At 35.7% G+C, this 21,060-nt stretch overlaps 1 protein-coding gene across 1 annotated transcript in view; it reads right to left on the bottom strand.

Annotated features, from left to right (window-relative positions):
* Positions 1-21,060, bottom strand: part of ANTXR2 (ANTXR cell adhesion molecule 2) — a 156,448-nt gene that overhangs the window by 38,485 nt on the left and 96,903 nt on the right. The gene's annotated exons all lie outside the window — the stretch shown is intronic.

Raw genomic sequence — 21,060 nt, 5'->3', positions numbered from 1 at the left:
GTTGAGAGTCCGCCTGCTGATGCAGGGGACACGGGTTCGTGCCCCCATCCGGGAAGATCCCACATGCCGCGGAGCGGCTGGGCCCGTGAGCCACGGCCGCTGAGCCTGTGCGTCCGCTGAGCCTGTGCGTCCGGAGCCTGTGCTCCACAACGGCAGAGGCCACAACAGTGAGAGGCCCGCGTACCGCCAAAAAAAAAGAAAAATTCTAGCATTAATAATTTTTAAATTCAAAGAGATATTCACCTGCCATCTTATAGGCCATATATTACAATTTCATTAATGCCATTCATTATTCCAGTGTTTTCCCCATTTCTTATTCCTAAAAAGATTTCAAAAACGAATCAGTAAATGTTTGTAAAGAATTGGAACTGTTTACTAAAAATATAGTAACTTAAGCTTCGAAACATAGTTTATATGGACATTATTCTTATACCTTCAGTTACATAAATTTGTCTTATCATTACTATTAATTTTGATATTAGTAGTTTTATATGAGAGGGAGTACACAGAATGATACCTTGGAAATAAGGGAAACATTATTTCTTGCAATTTGGTAAAAAGGTATTTTCTCAGCAAAATAACAACAGCAACAGTAATAAGGACAATGTCAGCATGTCATGACAATGAACGTGTTTCAAGATGCCTGATCAAAGCAGCTTTATGATGAGGAAACCCTGGCCTCCCCATGTGAAGGGGAAGGAACATAAGGACCACTTACACTGTGAGCCATCAACCTACAGAAGTTCAACCTTCAGTTCCCTCTACTTACACGCTAGTGATTTGTCTTAAAAGTAACGGCTGGAAGCCTGTTTGCTTCAATTTTCACTAATGTACCTGAGAAGACACTTTAAAAACCATTTCAGTGGGCTTTTTTAGGATGATTTGGGACACGCTATTTGCAGCTAGATCAAGGGATAAATTTGACAAATGGAATCAGTTGCTCCGTAGATCAAAAAGAGAGCTTGAGCAAGAGAGAATGATCGAGGAAATAAACAGTAAATTCAATATCAATTTAATTAAAGTTGCAAATGATGATGAAATAGTCTGAAAACTAGATTTTAAGAGGGATTCTAAACAATAAATTATTTGACTGTGCCAACAGTATCCTAATCTAAAAATTATGACCTTTCTGTAGTGAATATGAGTTTTGATATGAAGCACATTTGGAAAACATAACTTGGAATTGTGTCATAATCTTAGCCTCTGGATGGAACTTTTCTTTTTAGTTTGATTTTATAGGTTAGAAATAAAAATCAAATTTTTAAAGTTTTATATTAAGAATAACCTGTCAATATATTTTCTACCACTAATTATATTTTATTCTTTTTTTTAAAAGAAACTATATGTTTTATAATTGTTCCTAAACCGTGGCCTCTGCATAATGTCTGTAGGTGCCCCCAAATAAATCTACAGATAATTTTCTGACCCCAATATTTACAAAAACATGAGTAAAATACTTAACATTTATGTTCTGGATATTTTGTATTTAAATAGTCACTAATGATTCCTATGTTATTTAAATAGTTGACGATTAATTCCTATTTCTATGTTTGACTTTGCAATTTAATTTCATTGTTATAACTTTCTCAGTTCAGTGCATGGGTCTATAAACTACAACTAAAGCACAATTCTGAACTGCGGCGCATTTTTTGTATAATTGGCAAATTCGTTTTAAGACATAAAGCATAATTAAATAGTACACTAATTTTCCTATAACCTATTTAAAGTTCAAAGTTAATAACACTCACTCACCACCTCTCTGTGTGATGCTGGCAACTTACTTGTCCTTTCTGATCCTCAGTTTCCTTATCTATACAATGGAGATAAGGAAAGTGAGTTGTTTTGAGAATTACAGTAACACATGTAAGGTCATTAGTACAGTGCCTGGCATATAGCTGCTGCTCTAGTGATTATGCTGGTTTTTCATTACTGATGAGGATATTATCAATGACGACAGTGTACACTGACTTCCATGGAACTATATTCTTAATTTTTAAGTTAAGTATATTCGTCAAGTTTTGACTTTCTACACTAGTCATCACAGTTCTGGATCCTGACACTGTCACAACATGAATGCAGTTATCTAAGGTATATGTTACACTGGGGTCTTTCCTGATTTTTATCTTTTCTAGTTGTAAAAATGAAGTTAAAGATAACTGTGTTTCCATGTCTTGCTAGATCCCTGTATTTCCCAATAACATATTGCTATTTCTATCTACATTGTATTCATAATGAAATATTTCTGATATAGATTTGAAATATTAAAGGTCTAACAATTTATGATTTAAATAATATTAATACAGAATTTTTCTATTTATAAATAATATCTAAAAATACTTTTATCTAACTAATCAAGAGTAAGATAATTCTAATATAAGAATAAAACTATGGGGCTTCCCTTGTGCAGTGGTTGAGAGTCTGCTGGCCAATGCAGGGGACATAGGTTCAAGCCCTGGTCTGGGAGGATCCCACATGCCGTGGAGAAACTAAGCCCATGCGCCACAACTATTGAGCCTGTGCTCTAGAGCCCGAGAGCCACAACTACTGAGCCCGCATGCCACAGCTACTGAAGCCCGCACGCCTAGAGCCCGTGCTCCGCAACAAGAGAAATCACAGCAATGAGAAGCCTGCGTACCACAAGAGTAGCCCCTGCTCACCGCAACTAGAGAAAGCCTGCACGCAGTAGCGAAAACCCAACGCAGCCAAAAATAAATAAATAAAAATAAATAAATTTATTTTTTAAAAAGAATAAAATTATATACAATCAATCCATTGTCCTTAGAGGTTTAAGTTAAAAGCATTCAAAGGCTAGAGGTTACCACAAATGTAACTTGTCATCTAGTTAGCTGTAGGGAAAAAGATCACTTAATAAAAGGAGTATATTTAGCTGATTTAAATCAAAGTGATTGATTTTCATTTAACATTTGTCCACTATCGTTAGCCCAAGTTAGAAAATCAATTTCCGAATGACCCACTGGGAGAGTAGTTCCATGTAGCTATATATATTTAATGACAAGAACACATTAGTACTTCAATGCTTATAATAGTATTAAATAAAAGAAACTTTGTGTTTAAATTATTTTGCAGTTGTGACACAAGGCAGCAAATTGCAACATATCAAAATGACAATGGAGCTAATCCAAAATCACATATTAATATCTTCTCTTTTTTTGAAAGAAGCAGCAAGAAATAGACAAGTCTTATATATAGACAGAAAACTGGCATAAAATTTAATTATGCTACTCTCTTAAATACGTATCCCCTTTACTTTCTTCCATATGCAGTTATTTTCAATTTATTTAAAGCATAATAGTAGTAAAATATCCATTATGGATCTAGAATCATAGTGTTGTTATAGTTATTCAAGCGTATTTCAGAATATTGAGGGATATATGCCATTTTTAATTCTTACAGTAACTTGTAAAATGTTTATATGTATTTATTAATTATTGATGGCCTCATGAAATGTCTAATTACTAAAAAAGTATGAATTAATTTAAACAGATTTATAAACAATGGACCAAAACATTCAGCCTACATAAAATTGTTTCATTTCTCAAAGATTATTTAGCCTACTGTCTGAGAGCCAGTGCGCAAGGTCCTGGGGTTATCCTAGTGAGCATGACAGGAAAAGTCCCATCTTCATGGAGCTGCCTTGATTGGAATTACATAAAAAGACAAGAATTCAAAGGTATCTTTGTGATCACTTATTTCTCTAAATACAAATGAGAAAACTGAGGGCCAGAGAGATGAGGAAATTTGTGCCAGGTTTCAAGCTAATCAATGACAGTATAGAGATCACACATCTGACTCTTAATGTAGAGATCTTTCTAATATGCCACCAAGCGCTTTAGGAATTGCTGTAATTCTGCCTTCATCCCATAACTTACCTCCTAGAAAACTACTTGCAATTCATGGAATATACAAACTATTTCATCCATCTTGTGCCTTTGAACATGCTCTTCCTTTCGGAGCCCAGAATTGAGGCGGCGGTGTAAGTTGCAGTATAAGGCATTAAATTACATAACTTCTGAGGTCCTTTATGATGCAGAAGTTCCTTATTCCACACAGCTCATGAACTTTCTGTGGAATTTACTGCCACTTCTAAATATTATCTTTTATTTATAGATGCATGCGAAGTTAAATTATTTTTAAAAGTATATATATAAATAATAGAGTAATATGCATGCATTCTGAAAACAGTTGTCCCTCTGCCCTCAGTATCCACAGGGGATTGGTTCCAAGATCCATGAGGACACCACAGTCCACTGATGCTCAAGTCCTTTATATGAAATGGCAAAGCAGTTGGTCCTCCCTACCCATGATTTCTATATCTGCAGATTCAACCAGCTGCAGATTGAATTTCAACTGTACATGCTAAAACAATTTATGGATACAGACATAGATAAAAATTGATCATTTGGGCCCCAAGAGAACCAAATTCAAAGCTGGAAATTTAGAAAGCACTTCTCTACTTGTATAAAAGCCCTAATGCACTCAGTTACTGACTGAACAGGGAGAAGACTAAAGTGCCGCACTGGACAATGATGACATGGCACGATGGGGCACTCACTGGACTGGAAATAAATAAAACCTGGGTTTGAATCTAGGCTCTGTTATTTTTCAGCAGTGTAACCTGGGCAAATGCACTAAATTTCTCTGAGTCTCATATTCTTCACCTATAAAATGGGAATAAAATGACACCTAACTCTTAGCGCTAAGAGTTGACCACACTTAACTGAACATACCTAAGACATAGTAGGTGCTCAATGACTGTTAGCTGGATTTGAGTCCTAAGTCTTTCCCATGAGGAGAAAGTGTCCCCTCTTTCCTGAAATTATGAGTGCTCTCAACGAGCACAATGCCGTGCTTTCACCCCATCAGACACATAAACAACCCCGACACACGCATGCACATATGAATAAATACGTGCATTCACGTACCTCTGTATTGCCAGTCTGAGCTTCAGTTACCTATCTAAATGTTCCTAAGAAGCAAGGAAGATCCTTAGGCCCCTGACAAATCAGGAAAAATACATGAAGCCATGAATCTCTATTTTTTTTAGCTAATAAACCTAAGTTGGTGTTCAAAAAAAATGGGATTTCTAATAGCAAAATGTGTTATTTTATCCAAGAAACCACTTAACCACTTGACAATCCATCAGGCTTACTATATCATCATTTTCATATGATTCTTTTTGCAACTCATGATGAAAGACTAGATATAAATATAAAAGCATTGATACCAGGTAAAACTGTACAGAAAAACACATATTATCTCCACTCCTATCCCAAATTTCATTTGGTCATGTTACTACCCAGCTCCAAAACTTTACTGGTTCTCCACTGCCTATAAATGAAAATCTAAACTCTTGATACATGCAGATTTTTGCATTATCTCTCCAATAATTCCAGTGTGCAAAAATAAATAGGTAGATAAAGAAATAAATGCTATTTCATTTTCATGTTTTATCTTATTTATATTTAAAGCTAATCATAAAAGGAAGAAAACACTGCTGTAAAGAGTAAACATAATATATCTCAAAACCAAATTTGTGATTTTAAATTTGTAGACAATAATATTCAAGTCACTGGCTATAACTTGCTACTGAAATTCAGTTCACAGTTATCCGAAGTAAGATATACCTGTAAATATTAATTTAGTGTGTTGTATATTTTCATTACAGATATTTTCATTTTGCCCAAATACATGGAGAATTTGAAATATAATTCCAAAATCATAATTCTGAAGCTTTAAGCCTTATCTGCTTTTTGAAGATTTCCCCTGGAAGAACTGCAAGCCATTTTTTCATAGCCTCCCTAGCCAAAATACTCACAATTAATACAGTTAGTTGTAGTTTCACACTGAAAAGTATCACGGAATAATAACATAGATTTAATAGTAAAGGGAGATAAACCTGACAAACATGAGTGGAACAGCCACAGTAGGGAGAAAATAAGAATTTTAAGGAAAGGCTGCTTAGCTATTTCAAGGTTCAATCTGTTTAATTCCCAATGATTAGGTTTGCAACAGTGGAATATGGAACCATACAAACATAAATTTGTAGTTTATTACTTAAATAAATATTTAATTCTCCTATTGCCTGCAAGTTTTTCAGAAGAATAATGTCCTCCCATTCTTTTTTTTTTTTTTTTTTTTTTTTTTTTTGTGGTACACGGGCCTCTCACTGTTGTGGCCTCTCCCGTTGCGGAAAACAGGCTCTGGACGCGCAGGCTCAGCGGCCATGGCTCACGGGCCCAGCCGCTCCCCAGCATGTGGGATCTTCCTGGACCGGGGCACGAACCCATGTCCCCTGCATTGCCAGGCGGATTCTCAACCACTGAGCCACCAGGGAAGCCCTCTTCCCCATTCTTCATTCCTTTTTCCTTTTTTATTTGCTTCTTTTCCCCTTTCTGCTCCTAAACTTCCCTTCTTCTATTTCATAATCTGACATTTCCTCTTCAGTGAAGTATTTTGTATGTTGGTAAACATGAAAGTAGCATTATTCAGATTTACTGCTGTTGCTATGCTTAGGAATTTTATTTGGATTTATTGTTACTTGTCTATAATTCCTAACTGCCCTACAGTAACTGTCAAAAGGTGAAGGCCTGAATATTAACCCAAATCTTTGAAAAGGGAAATCTTTGAAAGATGTAAATGAAAATATTTATGTAAGATACACACACACACACACACACATACACATACACACTCTTCTCTCTCTCCTAAACCTCTCATCTTATAAAAGAGCATCTGATGCCAAAGCATGAACAGGGTATTAAGGGCTTAACTTCAGTATTAATAACTCAGATTTAAAATTCTCGGCAATTAATTAAGATTAATGACAGAAGTCAGCCCCTTTTCCCTAATGCAACACTTCCTCCCATCTCTTCAATTCCCCACTCCACTGACCCTTCCATGCTTATTTCAGCATGAAAACCTGAGGTCCTGAAACTCTGATCCTGTTATCTGCTGCCTATTGTACCTGAGATTAATGAAGTAGACATTAGCAAATTTACAAACAACTCAGCTGCCCTACTTTAAGTAGTTAATGGAAAAGAAACTAATCTAGTTAAGAGCATAGGACTAGTTCATAAATCTGGATTCAGAGGACAAATAAAGCCATCACACTTCTTCTGGAGAGTAGGGACAGAGTTCAGTCATCAGCCTTCTTGTCACTGTTGAGAAGCCAGTGTTTCTATAAACTGGACTAATGAGACGCTCAGAGCTGGCATAAGCCACATGTAGGCCTGGACAGAAGATGATAATGCAAGAGACTGACATTGCAATGTACGATTTCACCTGGATAAATATGTATCTTACAAGAATTTCGATCACTGAAAACTTCTCTTGGACCAAATATGCAACAAAGATTAAATCTGCTTTTAAAAAAATGAGAAAAAGGCAACTGCAAGCAAGAAAATAATAACATATCCTGATAAAGAGAATTAATAAAAATTATAAGCCTTCATCTATTCAGAATTCAACCTAAGAGAAAATAGATGTGTCATGCTCTTATAACTCAGAAAATGTTCAATAGATTTAATTATAAATTAAAAATTAATCATCGTCCCAAAGTGATAAATCTTAACTCCACAGAAATAGCATTTTTATGTATCAGCATCCTTAGCCATATCTTTATAAGAGATAATTCAAGTTTGTCTAATTTAAGAATTACTCTGATGTCTTAGCTTAGTTTCAGGGTGGAGTCATGAAGATAAAATGATAAGTCCTAATAACAAAAAACATTTATGTTCTACAAAGTCAAAATCTCTTAGGAATCAGTAGAGTTTACACATAAATTCATTCATAGCTGATTTTTACTTTTAATCAATTATAATAAAACTAAAAGGGACATTAGTACACACAATTTTGTTCACTGAATCAACATCTTGTGCACATTATAGGGAAATATTGAGAATTTTTGGCATAGGACATCATACCCAGAATTAAAAGGTTAAGGTCTTGACTCTGCTCACTGCATTGTGGAAACCATGGGGGTCTGCAGGCCTCAGCTTAGATGCATGAGGTGAAGGGTAGTTAGAATAACTGGCAGTAAAGTTAAAATATGAAAGCCATACATAAGGAATACACTAATCCAGTTAAACACAGAGAATATGGTGACAATAAGACATCCAAGATGAAAATTCATATAAGCTTTCAAAGACATGCAAGTAGAATGGAGGAGGGAGGATAGAATTGTCTAAAAGTGGTGTGTATAGTGATGATAGCAAAGCAGTGAAACTCTATATGGTCTCTAGAGAAAGTAGGATGAGAGAAAACATAAGATCAAGGGTTAAACTGTAGGAATCAACCGATGTTAGGAGATAGAAGAAAGGAGAGAAATGAAAGTGTTAAAGATAATTGGAGAGTAATTGCTCTTTATTCTTGACCTCTTATGTGTATGCTATGTATATAAATGTGCTATTTTAATTTTTTATTGAAGTATGTTTTACAGATTTACTGACTCTGTCAGTTAAGATAGGATACGATATAATATGATATGTGTGTGACCGCAAACCAAAATGTGCTTAATACTGGACAGGATTAAGAAAAAATATTCAATATATAATATGTATTGTTTTCAGTACACTAACCTGCTTTTGAAGAAGAATCATGGGACTCTAAAGTTTAGGAAATTAGAACCATCTTTTTTTCACATATTTTCTAAGTGAAAAGAGCTCTCTAGAGTGAGAGATATAAGGTATAATCAGTGAATAAAATTATTTTGAAATGGGAAAGAGTTTGTCAAACTATCCCAATTTCATTAACTGAAAAAATAAAAAAGCATTAGGAGAAAAAAAGAAATTTCTTATTACCCTTTGAAATAAAAAAACAGTTTATTTTTAATCCAAAGTCAGATAAATAAAATGGTAAACAAGTGAATGTCCACTGCACTCAAACATAATTTGTTGCAAAGTTTGAACAGTAAATCATTTTTATTTTATACCTCAAAGTTTACAACAGTTTCAAATTTCTCAAATGTTAGAGGCTGTGATTTGATTTAGAGCAGAATTAGTGGAGAATATATGTTTATGTGAAGCAATTTTAAAGATGATTTACTTAGATTTTAAGTGTATATTATAAAATTTATAGTATTTTATTTGGAAAAAGAAAAGGAAATGAAAGCTATTTAGTCAAAATGTCATTTATTTCTCCTTAAAAGTATATATTTATGTAATGTATTAATATAAATTCATTTTTAAGAAGGGGACAATAAAAGCTTTCTACTCAGGCTGATTTTCTTAACTGCGCTATGCAGGTTGCCTTAAACTAAACTTATAAATGGGGGTCTGGTAGACATAAAGACACCATCATTATTCACTCTGTTAAAGTAATAAACTGTCTACAAAATAATGTACTTTTTTCCCTCCTTGGACTATATCCTTTGAGCTCTAAATTTAAAACTGAATATTTAACATATACAAAATATTATAGATTTTTGTAAATTATTAGAAATTTTAAAATGATTTATTTAAATAAATACAAATCTAATTTTCTGTAATTAAAATTACATAAAGGCTACACAAAAAGTACTCAGTCACAGGAAAAGAAAGATTAAAAATTCGATCTTGGGCTTCCCTGGTGGCGCAGTGGTTGAGAGTCCACCTGCCGATGCAGGGGACGCAGGTTCGTGCCCCGGTCCGGGAAGATCCCACGTGCCGCGGAGCAGCTGGGCCCTTGAGCCATTGGCCGCTGAGACTGCGCGTCCGGAGCCTGTGCTCCGCGAGGGGAGAGGCCACAACAGTGAGAGGCCTGCTTACCGCAAAAAAAAAAAAAATTCTATTTTTGCTGACATTTCTGCTCCCAACTGGATGATTTAATTGATGTCCTCAAGGTGCTCAACATCAAAGCTGTATATTGACCCTAAGAAAATAATATACTTAGCCCTGGACAACCAATGCTAACTCTTGATATTTTCAAAGTATTCTTTTAGTGTGCTCACTGTTGACAAAAAAGGTTTATTTCTAAACTCAGTGCATTAATTTGAGGATATTTAAACTAATTTAATAATTTTTGTCTCGATTATCAAAGTGTTGTTGATCAATATTAACCAAGAAATATCTCTACCTAAACTTATAAGTTAATACATAACATGTATATGATGCCACTAAATACAAGTTATTTTGGATCAGAGGGGTAAAAAGCCAATTAAATATCTAAGTTCTATTTATACTTTCTCTGAAAAAAATAAAGCTTTTTTTGGTAATTTAAATGATTAAAATTTGCATATTCTGTATTTCATTTTAGGGAACCAAACTGAGTCAACACTTTTGCCAGCTTATCTGCATAATTAAGAGATGATTTTGGTTAAATTATGAAATGGCATCAAAAAGCACTCTATTTCACGAATTTGTTATTTTCTACCGAAACAGACATTAGTTGATGACATACACACTGAGAAAATATGTTCTATAGGAATATATATATACACATATATTTATATTAAACATTTTACACACACATACAAATATACACACATACACACACACATAAATCAGACAGTGGAATTGTAACAATGGCATGTTCATGACGTGAGTTATTCTAGCAAAAATTTGCCTTTCAAATATGTATAAACTAAAGTTAATTCCTTCTACTAATTTAAACGGGATAGTTAAGGTATTTTAAGGATGCCCTGAAATATAATGACAAGAGATAATAAGAATGAAAGATACTGGTAGTAACATAAGGGATAGAAAAGTCTAGTGGTACTTTTTCCCAGTGATGTTGCAACATAATTGGCCTAAAGGACCATACAAAATTTCAGAACTTATAGAAATAAAATGTAAGCAATCACTTTACAATTTTTTTAAATTTTTGATATTTTTCTTTCATTTAAGTATAAAAAAGGAAAAGTATGAAAGCACTGTGGCATTTTGTCTTCAATAGGACGGAGTCAATAAGGCTAAAATAAAGGGCTATCTTACAGCGCCTAAAATCTATTACAAAGTTTGGCTATAGGACACAAAATATTTTCATAGAATCGAAAAACTAAGTTTAAAAATTCAGTCATTATTGATATGATGTATAAAATAGACAACTATGGGGTTTCCCTGGTGGCGCAGTGGTTGAGAGTCCGCCTGCTGATGCAGGGGACACGTGTTCGTGCCCTGGTCTGGGAAGATCCCACATGCCGCAGAGCGGCTGGGCCCGTGAGCTATGGCCGTTGAGCCTGCGCGCCCTGCAACAGGAGAGGCCACAACAGTGAGAGGCCCGCGTACCACAAAAAAAAAAAAGATAACTATGAGAACCTACTGGGAACTCTACTCAATGCTCTGTGTTGCCTAAATGGGAAGGAAATCCAAAAAAGAGGGGATATATGTATACACATAGCTGATTCACTTTGCTGTACAGTAGAAACTAACACAACATTGTAAAGCAACTATACTCGAATAAAAAAATTTTAAAAAAATAATGCAGTCATTAGCATCATAATTCCAAGCACTGAAAATATCTGACATATCAAATCATCTGAGTGAAGGTTTCAAACTGCTCAGAAACACACAAACTGGTTTACGTTTTGCAGATGTGATGGGGAACTTAAAGGCAGTGTGGCACAAAATCTCTGCCTTCCAGATGCTTCTTCAATCTGAAGATGAAGTGGTTTGATAGCACAGAGCACTGGGTGATTTGTAAGCATGACAGAGTTCAGAGTGATCGTTGGGAGGGTAAGAATCCTTGAGGAAGCCGCCATTGAAGAGGGTGAGGCCATTTGTTTTGAGCATGAGAATTCAGAAGGAGGACTGACAGAGGAGTGAACCTACATCTAGAACTGGAAATGTAAGCCAGAGGTCCAGCCTGAATCATCTGCCACTGCGGTTACCAGGCTTCTGTGGTGCCTTTTAAATGAACCTGTGCTACCTATGGTCTCAGGTTGGGTTTTTGTGGGGTTTTTTTTTTTTTTCCTGTAGATTGTTTAAAAATCAGAGGACTGGCATTGAGTTCTGTTATAATGAACATTTTTCTTTATAAAAGCAGCTACCATCAATCATTTTAAAAAATGAAAATATCTGCACAATTAACATACGTCCTCTCCACGTAATAAAATTAGGTTAATTGGAAACTCGCTACGCATTTATGTTGCTTATTTCACCACTGACTGATGAAAATTTTGCCACATGCCCGCGTTTCTCCCCAGGCCATTGCTCCCCAGCTGCACCCACTCCAAAGGCTACCTTCAAGTCAGCACCTTTCCTTTATCTCAGTGGTGGCACAGCTATTTCCTCAGGTGAGGCAGCCTAAATATTATTAATGATAAAAGTTTACATTACCATGGACTCTTTATTACCTTACCATACCCTGGAGCTTTACTTGCCAGACTAATATTTTAACCAAATCTGTTATGCCATAGATGTGTGTGTGCACAGTTATGAGTTTTTGCAATATTCCCAGCGAAAATTATACAAATCCTTAAATTTTTTTCCAGCTGAATCTAGGTGGTAGAGGGGGAACTTCCTCAAAAGAGAAAAGTGCTTCCGTTAACGTGTGATTCTTACTTTTGAGTTTTAATATCCAACTATCAGTATGAAACCTTTATAAATGGGGAAAAAAGTCAATGCAATTTTCTAAATTTTGTCTTACTAAAAAATGTAATACATCGGAAAAAATCTAATTCTATTTCATCTCCATGTAATAAAAAGCCCTATAAGTTTAAAAACAGACATAGTGGGCGTACTTCACAGATGTTACTATCACTAGGATTCTTTTATTGCCGTATTTAAATTTGTCTGCTTACTGGTGAACGAGGGACTGCGGTCTGAAGGTTAACATAACCTCGATTACAGACAGGAAGCTCCTTGGAGATTTAATTGGTTTGTGGAACAACTCCCAAACTAGTGCTGCGCTTTCTTCTTCGCTTTGCTGCTTCTCTGGCTCTCTCTTTTCAGATAAAAAAGGAGAATGCATGGTAATGCATCATTTATAAATTACCTTGTTATTGCAAAAACAAAACACCGCTTTGAAAACCAAACAAAACTCCTGCTGCGGACTCCAGCATGTTTGATGGAGGCCCTTCAAAAGAGTCCACGGCTTAATGGAGGTTATGTGGAGACTTCGATCTGTACCTGCTGTCCCCCGTCACTCCCTGGAAACTTGGCGGCAGATGTTGCAGCGTTAAGTTGCCTCTGAAGTGGCTTTCTGTCCTCGTCTCCCCACCGCCACAGAGTCAAACTGCATTAGATCTCTTTATTTGTGCCTAAGGCAAGTTAGGGAGCGCAGCTGTGTCCACCCCCGCTCCTACCTTTGGTGTTTCAAGCCTCCAGGCAGCGAGCGTGAGACCAAAACCTTCCTGCCGCTCTCAACTACCTCCGCTGACAATCCGGCCCGCTCGCTGCGGGCCGGGGCGGCCGCTGCCGCCGCTGCAAACAGATGTCGGTGACAACCTGCTCGCTCACACCTGGACGCGCGCGGCGCGCTGCAACATTCATGAATGCGAGGAATTGCAGGCACAATCAAAGCCCAGGCCCGGCTGCGTACAGCCCGCGGACCCCGCCACCTCGGCAGGGGCTGGCGGCGTCCATAGGTAGCGGGAGTGAGGGGCAGAGCGAGAGATCTCTCGCGCCACTTGGATTCTTGATGCCTGAACTTCAATTACTTGATCAAGGACTTCAATTCAGCGGCGAATTTTGCAAATGAGCCCGGTGCGGCCTCTGAGCCATAAAAGGAGAGTATTTGGCTTGAAATTCAGCGTGACGGGACTTGCACAGTAAGTGTGCGTGACTCCCGGTTTAGTCCTACGGACGCTGATTTGTTTATTAAACTAAACGCTCAAGAGGCAGAATCTGCAGTAAACAATTTATAAATAAATGACAAGACTGGTTTCCAAGGTAGAAAACACGCCGTTGACTAGGCAGAGGTTGTGTTATTTTGGAACCATCAGCCACAACCTGAAAACAATTGTGCTTTACTGTCTCTCCAGCAGTGCAGTTTGTTGTGTCTTTTTGTTTTTTTTTAAGAAAAGCGTGACTATATCTTTAAAATTCAGAAATGAGAAAGCATTCTCATTTGTTTCTTGACAATATGAAACAAACTGCATCCATGTCTAATGATATGAAAATGTTTCCAAAAGTCCTCCTAATCTCTACAATGTACAAATTGCTTTAAACACACACACACACACACACACACACACACACACACACAACACACACACACACCACACCCCACCTATACCATTATACACACATTTCATAAGAAGCATAATCAAAAGTAAACATACACAGGCCTTTACAAGCACAGGAAAATAACAAAATTATTTGCAAATTTTATTCACCAATTGATATGTTGATAAGAAAGTTTCTCTTAAAAAGAACTGGACTTGAATAGCTAATAACATTTGTTCCAATGAACTATTTGATATGTAGAGACAAACCTTTTTAGTGGAATCAATATCAATACATATATATACCTACATATACCATATATATAGTACACATACCGTATATATAGTATTTATGAAATCTTTCATGAGTAGTCTGAGTAATTTGAGATCAATATTTTAACTTAGTTTAACCAAGTACTGATTGGTTTCAGGGGAGTAATTTTGAAGATAGAATTTTACCCTTCCTTATGTTGATGGAACCTAATCATAGGTAAGTCTAGTTATCTAAAGCTATCAGAAAAAACTCCAAGACACTTTCTCATTCAACGATTATGCCCTGGCTTGCCTAGAAAATCCAAAGCAAAGAATGGCCAGAAAACTAGAGGACACTGCTACTTGGACATCTTAGTCACCTAAATTTAAATTTTTCTCTACCCCATGTAATCCTATGAGACAAACCATGTCTATATAAACTAAATTGATAAAAACCATAGAGTTCAGGCAGTTTAATTTTTGAGAGCTTAACTAACTAGCCACGGTGACTTCTACCACCAACAGAAGGTAACAGTGAGCCATGGTCTTTTTCTCATGCATAGATAAAGCAAATCACCCCAGCTTTATATCATACATCAAAATTAGCTGGGCCAAATATCCTCTAAATCCCTTATTCTCTTTCTGCCTCTCGGTCCTCAATTTCTTACTAGGTAAATAAAGTTTCTCAAATGAAAGCTACTTTAAAGCAAAAAAGTACTGGAATTTAAAAAATATTATATGTCCTTTTTTTAAAATAAAATTTGTGGGATGCTGGAGTGTCTACTATAATACAGATTATGCCATGCACCATGCAAACATGATTTTATTTAGACAAATAATTAAATATTACTTTTTGGATAATAATATTTGATTATTCCAGTTATTATAAAGTCTTTTAAATAAAATCCACCAAATATTTACTATGAGTAAGTGTCCTATGATTGGTTCAGATTCTCTGGGGCACAAGTACACAGAGTCACGTGGGTTGGCCTTACCAATAACAATACTTACTGTGTTCATAAGGAAAAGAATAGAGCAATTGAAATACTTCATTCAGAAGAAGAAGCCAAAAAAAATCAGCACAGTGTATAAGAAATGCATAAACTGGTATAAGAAATTAGCAACTGTGTTAAGTGAAAGCATAGTGAAGATAAATGTGTTTGAGAAGAAACAGATTAGATGGATGAATGAAAGGAAGGAAGGGAGGGAGGGAGGGAAGGCAGGGAGGGAGGGAGGGTGGGAGGTAAGGAGGGAGGGAGGAAGGCAGGAAGGAGTGGGGGAAGGAAAGCATTCTAGAGATCATACAACCGAAACAGTACGCTGACTTCCTAAAACATAATGTAAATATATAACAAATGTAGGGACTCTTCAGTTGTACTAATAACATACAGAACACTAATTCTGCCACAGTATTAGAATGATTCTTGCTGTGTAATTCTATAATTTAGTCTCTGAAAAAATACAGGTTATAGTCATGTATGTATGGGGGACGGGAATTTTACATTGGCATTAATTCCATCAAATAAAGAGGATCTGACAGATGATGTGGAGTTGAAAGAAACTCAGATATTCTTAATAATCTTTGTGAAACATGAAAAATGGGGAGATGAGAAAAAAAAAGGGGAGGGCAAAGATCTCTCAGGTTGTCTAAAGGAAAAAAGTTATATGCTGGTAACTATAGAGTTGACATCAAACCCCAGTTTAAAAAAATAATAAATATTATAAAGGATCATAGCAAGAATCAGAAGCAAAAGAGCAAATCATGTCACACTTACCTAATTTCCATGTTCAAATAATTTTGGATCACTGGTTTGGTTGGATGGGGGAATACATAAATATACGTTCAGCAAACTATTAAACAAATTAAATTCAGCAAACTATTTAACAAAATTTATTAAATATCCTTGGAGTAAGATGGTAAACTGAGTTTATAGTATTGGTGGGCTCCTAGCTTTACTGTATTCATGTCAATTAACTGTGTAGAGTGTCAACCTAGACAACCAAGGCTTTCATGGAGTACCCCACTGAGGTCTGAACAGTGGCTTGAACTAAGTGACAAAAATTCTGGAAGCAGCAAAGCCATCAAGAATAGGTACTATGAAAAATGATTAAGTCAGACTGTGTCAGGCACATATAGAATCATATATTTGATGGAAAAGCAAATCAATTGATTGCACTAACAATTGATATTTACTAAGCTTAAAGTCCCGCATTTAAATAAAAACAAATTTAAAAACCATAAATCATGTCTATAGGTGAAGAGTGAAAATATTGGAATTTTAGTTAATAACACAATAAAAGTTTACTGTCTTTTGTCTATATTTTTGAAATACAAAATCTTTGAAAACTGAAAGTTTTATGTTAAGTTTGTCACCAAAACCTGACCTGAACTAACTTGAGAGTATTTATGGTCTTTATTTATCCACTTGTAACAATTAATATTTCTGTAGCAGAATGTCTCAGTAATGAGCTGAGGAGATGATGCTTTACATGAAATATGATATATGGACTGTATCAGATTCCTAAAATCTGAAAAATTCTGAATTTTGAAACAATTTAACCCCAAGAGTTAGAATAAAAGGCTTTAGGATTATATAAGACAGAAGTGTGACCAAATTACTAAAAAACAAAGGAAACTTTGGTCAAAATAAAGGAAGCAACATTCTTCAATTATGGAAAAATGAATGATGACTTAACCTGCTGGGGCAACATGTAAAATATTCTAGCACTATAATCTAAGAAGAATGTTAGATTTACTTGGTATCTAACAAAGTGCTTAATACACGTTCGACACTAGATAAATATTTGTTGAATGAATGAAAGAATGAGTACAATGCATCATTCAAAAGCACAAATATATCAATTTATCCAAACTCAAAGACTTCTTATCGTGTATTCCCAACCTTCCATTCTGGTTTTAATCCCCAACTTCCAGACTATTTTTTTTTTTTCTTTAAAAAGAACCTTTAATAAATGGTCCTGGGAGATAGCCTCATCCACCAGAGGGCAGATAGCAGAAGCAAGAAGAACTACAACCTGCAGCCTGTGGAATGAAAACCACACTCACAGAAAGATAGACAAGATGAAAAGGCAGAGGGCTATGTGCCAGATGAAGGAACAAGATAAAACCCTAGAAAAACAACTAAATGAAATGGAGATAGGCAACCTTCCAGAAAAAGAATTCAGAATATTGAGAGTGAAGATGATCCAGGACCTCGGAAAAAGAATGGAGGCAAAGATCGAGAAGATGCAAGAAATGTTTAACAAAGATCTAGAATAATTAAAGAACAAACAAACAGAGATGAACAATACAATAATTGAAATGAAAAATACACTAGAAGGAATCAATAGCAGAATAACTGAGGCAGAAGAACGGATAAGTGACCTGGAAGACAGAATGGTGGAATTCACTGCTGTGGAACAGAATAAAGAAAAAAGAATGAAAAGAAATGAAGACAGCCTAAGAGACCTCTGGGACAACATTAAATGCACCAACATTCACATTATAGGGGTCCCAGAAGGAGAAGAGAGAGAGAAAGGACCCAAGAAAATATTTGAACAGATTATAGTCAAAAACTTCCCTAACATGGGAAAGGAAATAGCCACCCAAGTCCAGGAAGTGCAGAGAGTCCCATACAGGATAAACCCAAGGAGAAATACACCGAGACACATAGTAATCAAATTGGCAAAAATTAAAGACAAAGAAAAATTATTGAAAGCAGCAAGGGAAAAATGACAAATAACATACAAAGGAACTCCCATAAGGTTAACAGCTGATTTCTCAGCAGAAACTCTACAAGCCAGAAGGGAGTGGCATGATATATTTAAAGTGATGAAAGGGAAGAACCTACAACCAAGATCACTCTACCAGCAAGGATCTCATTCAGATTCGAAGGAGAAATCAAAAGCTTTACAGACAAGAGAATTCAGCACCACCAAACCAGCTCTACAACAAATGCTAAAGGAACATCTCTAAGTGGGAAACACAAGAGATAAAAGGACCTACAAAAACAAACACCAATGTGAATGGATTAAATGCTCCGACCAAAAGGCACAGCCTTGCTGAATGGATCAAAAACAAGACCCACATATATGCTGTCTACAAGAGACCCACTTCAGACCTAGGGACACATACAGACGAAAGTGAGGGGATGGAAAAAGATATTCCATGCAAATGGAAATCAAAAGAAAGCTGGGGTAGCAATACTCATATCAGATAAAATAGACTTTAAAATAAAGAATGTTACAAGAGACAAGGAAGGACACTACGTAATGATAAAGGGATCAATCCAAGAAGAAGATATAACAATTATAAATATATATGCACCCAACGTAGGAGCACCTCAATACAGAAGGCAACTGGTAATAGCTCTAAAAGAGGAAATCAACAGTAACACAATAATAGTGGGGGACTTTAACACCTCACACCAATGGACAGATCATCCAAACAGAAAGTTAATAAGGAAACACAGCTTTAAATAGAGACAATACACAATAGACCAGATCGATTTAATTGATATTTATAGGACATTACATCCAAAAACAGCAGATTACACTTTCTTCTCAAGTGTGCATGGAACATTCTTCAGGATAGATCACATCCTGGGTCACAAATCAAGCTTCAGTAAATTTAAGAAAATTGAAATCATATCAAGAATCTTTTCTGACCACAACACTATGAGATTAGAAATCAATTACAGGGAAAAAAAACGTAAAAAACACAAACACATGGAAAAATAAATAAATAAAAATAATAAATGGTCCTGGGACAGCTTACTATTAACACACACAAGAAAATAATAAAACTAGTTCCTTGCTTTACCTTATTTACAAACATAAATTCCAGATGGACTAAAGGTAAAAATTTTTTAAACTTTCTGAAGACAATACAAAAGAACATCTTTATGACATCAGAGTAGGGAAAGATTAATTAAATAGGACACACAGTATAAACCACAACATCAAGATTGATCAAATGGACACCAAAAGACACTTATCACAGAGTATTGTCAAAAATTTCTCTTCCCCTGGACTTTGAAGGTCATATTTGCCCCTGACTTTCCACAAACCACTGTTCTTGGCTGCCTCAGAGATCTTATTCATGATGCTTCATCTGTGGAAATACCCATTCCACCTAACTTCACCTGATGAATCCCTACTCATTTTCAAAGATAGAAGGCCTGTATTTTTGAAGAAGCATTCTCAAATTCCTCCAGGAAGAGTTAATCTCTCTTCCTCTATACACTCAAGAGTACTTGACACCTACCTATAAATGGCCCAGAGCACATTCTGGAATAAATTTTATTTTTGTATGTATCTTGTTTCCCAAACAAATTTTAGGTTTCTTAAGGGCAAAGGTTATAGTTTGTACCCACTCCCCAGTATCACCTAATGCCATTACTTGTGCATATTTATAATTCAGAAATTATTGAATTAAGTCAAAATTAGTATGAGTGAAAGAAGTCCAAAAAACTAAATTTTAATCATGAGAGTTAAAAGAATACAGAAAGTACTGACAAGAGTGCTGGAACCACTCTCTGTTTTTGCTAATACATCTTTAGTGCTAGCACTATACCCAACACTCAAAAAGATGAAAATTATTGAACAAATGAACTAATGTCTAACTTGGGGGGCATAAAACTAAGATAATACATGAAAACAATTTAAAAACCTGTAAAGTAAAAGTCTAGAATATTGAAGAATAGTGTTGTTATATGTTGTTCCAGAAGCAGAACTCTAGATCATGCATTAATTTAAACAGAGGCACAAATTTCATTAAATATAAGAACTTTCTATTAACCACAGTGGTTTGGTAATGAAAGAGGCTGCTTCATAAACCACCTGGTTCTCTCTACTTATGGTCCAAGCAAAGGGTAAATGATCTGTTGGGAATATTCCAGGAATATTTTCTTAAATTGCTTCTCCAAATGGCTGAACTCAGATGTTTATAAAACTACCTCCATCTCATAGAAGTAAGAGCTAAAAATTTAGATGTTTTGGTATTTTAAACACCTAGCTAGAATCATATAACACTAAATTTAGCTTGGCACTGAAAAATAAATATTAATCTCATCAGTTATTTCATCCTTAAAAAAAAAACCCCATCAGACCTGAATAACCTAATGTCCTCTGAAGCTGAAATCAATGAAGTTCATGCACTTGTTAAAACAGAATGATGATCACGTTGACGTTTCATCACACAATGAAAAGATTCTGTTATTATTACTAACAGTATTGTGTCTCTGAACCAAACCTGCTCATTGTTGCATATGAAAAGGTTTTAAACTATTTTTCTTATATCGATACAACAGGAAATAGTGCTTATATATTAAAGAAATTATAAAGCTGGAGTAATTCTAGCCAAATTTCCAATAATAAAAAAGCCTCAAAAAGGCTTCCTTGGGACTTCCCCGGTAGCACAGTGGTTAAGACTCTGTGCTCTCAGTACAGGTGTCCCAGGTTCAATCCTGGTCAGGGAACTAGATCCCACATGCATGCTGCAACTATGAGTTCGCATGCCACAAATAAGGAGCCCATGTGCCTCAACTAAGGAGCCTGCGAGCCACACCTAAGACCTGGCACAACTAACTAAATAAATATTTTTTTTAAAAAGGCTTCCTTGATAGGGAAAATGCATACACATATATGTGTGTATGTATTTTATACATAAGCGTGTGTGTGTATCTCACCATTGCAGATGTCCATAA

The sequence above is a fragment of the Phocoena phocoena genome, chromosome 5 (assembly GCF_963924675.1).
Source record: "Phocoena phocoena chromosome 5, mPhoPho1.1, whole genome shotgun sequence".
Lineage (NCBI taxonomy): Eukaryota > Metazoa > Chordata > Mammalia > Artiodactyla > Phocoenidae > Phocoena > Phocoena phocoena.
Note: the sequence above shows the minus strand (reverse complement) of the source record. Positions and strands in the feature narration are given on the sequence as shown.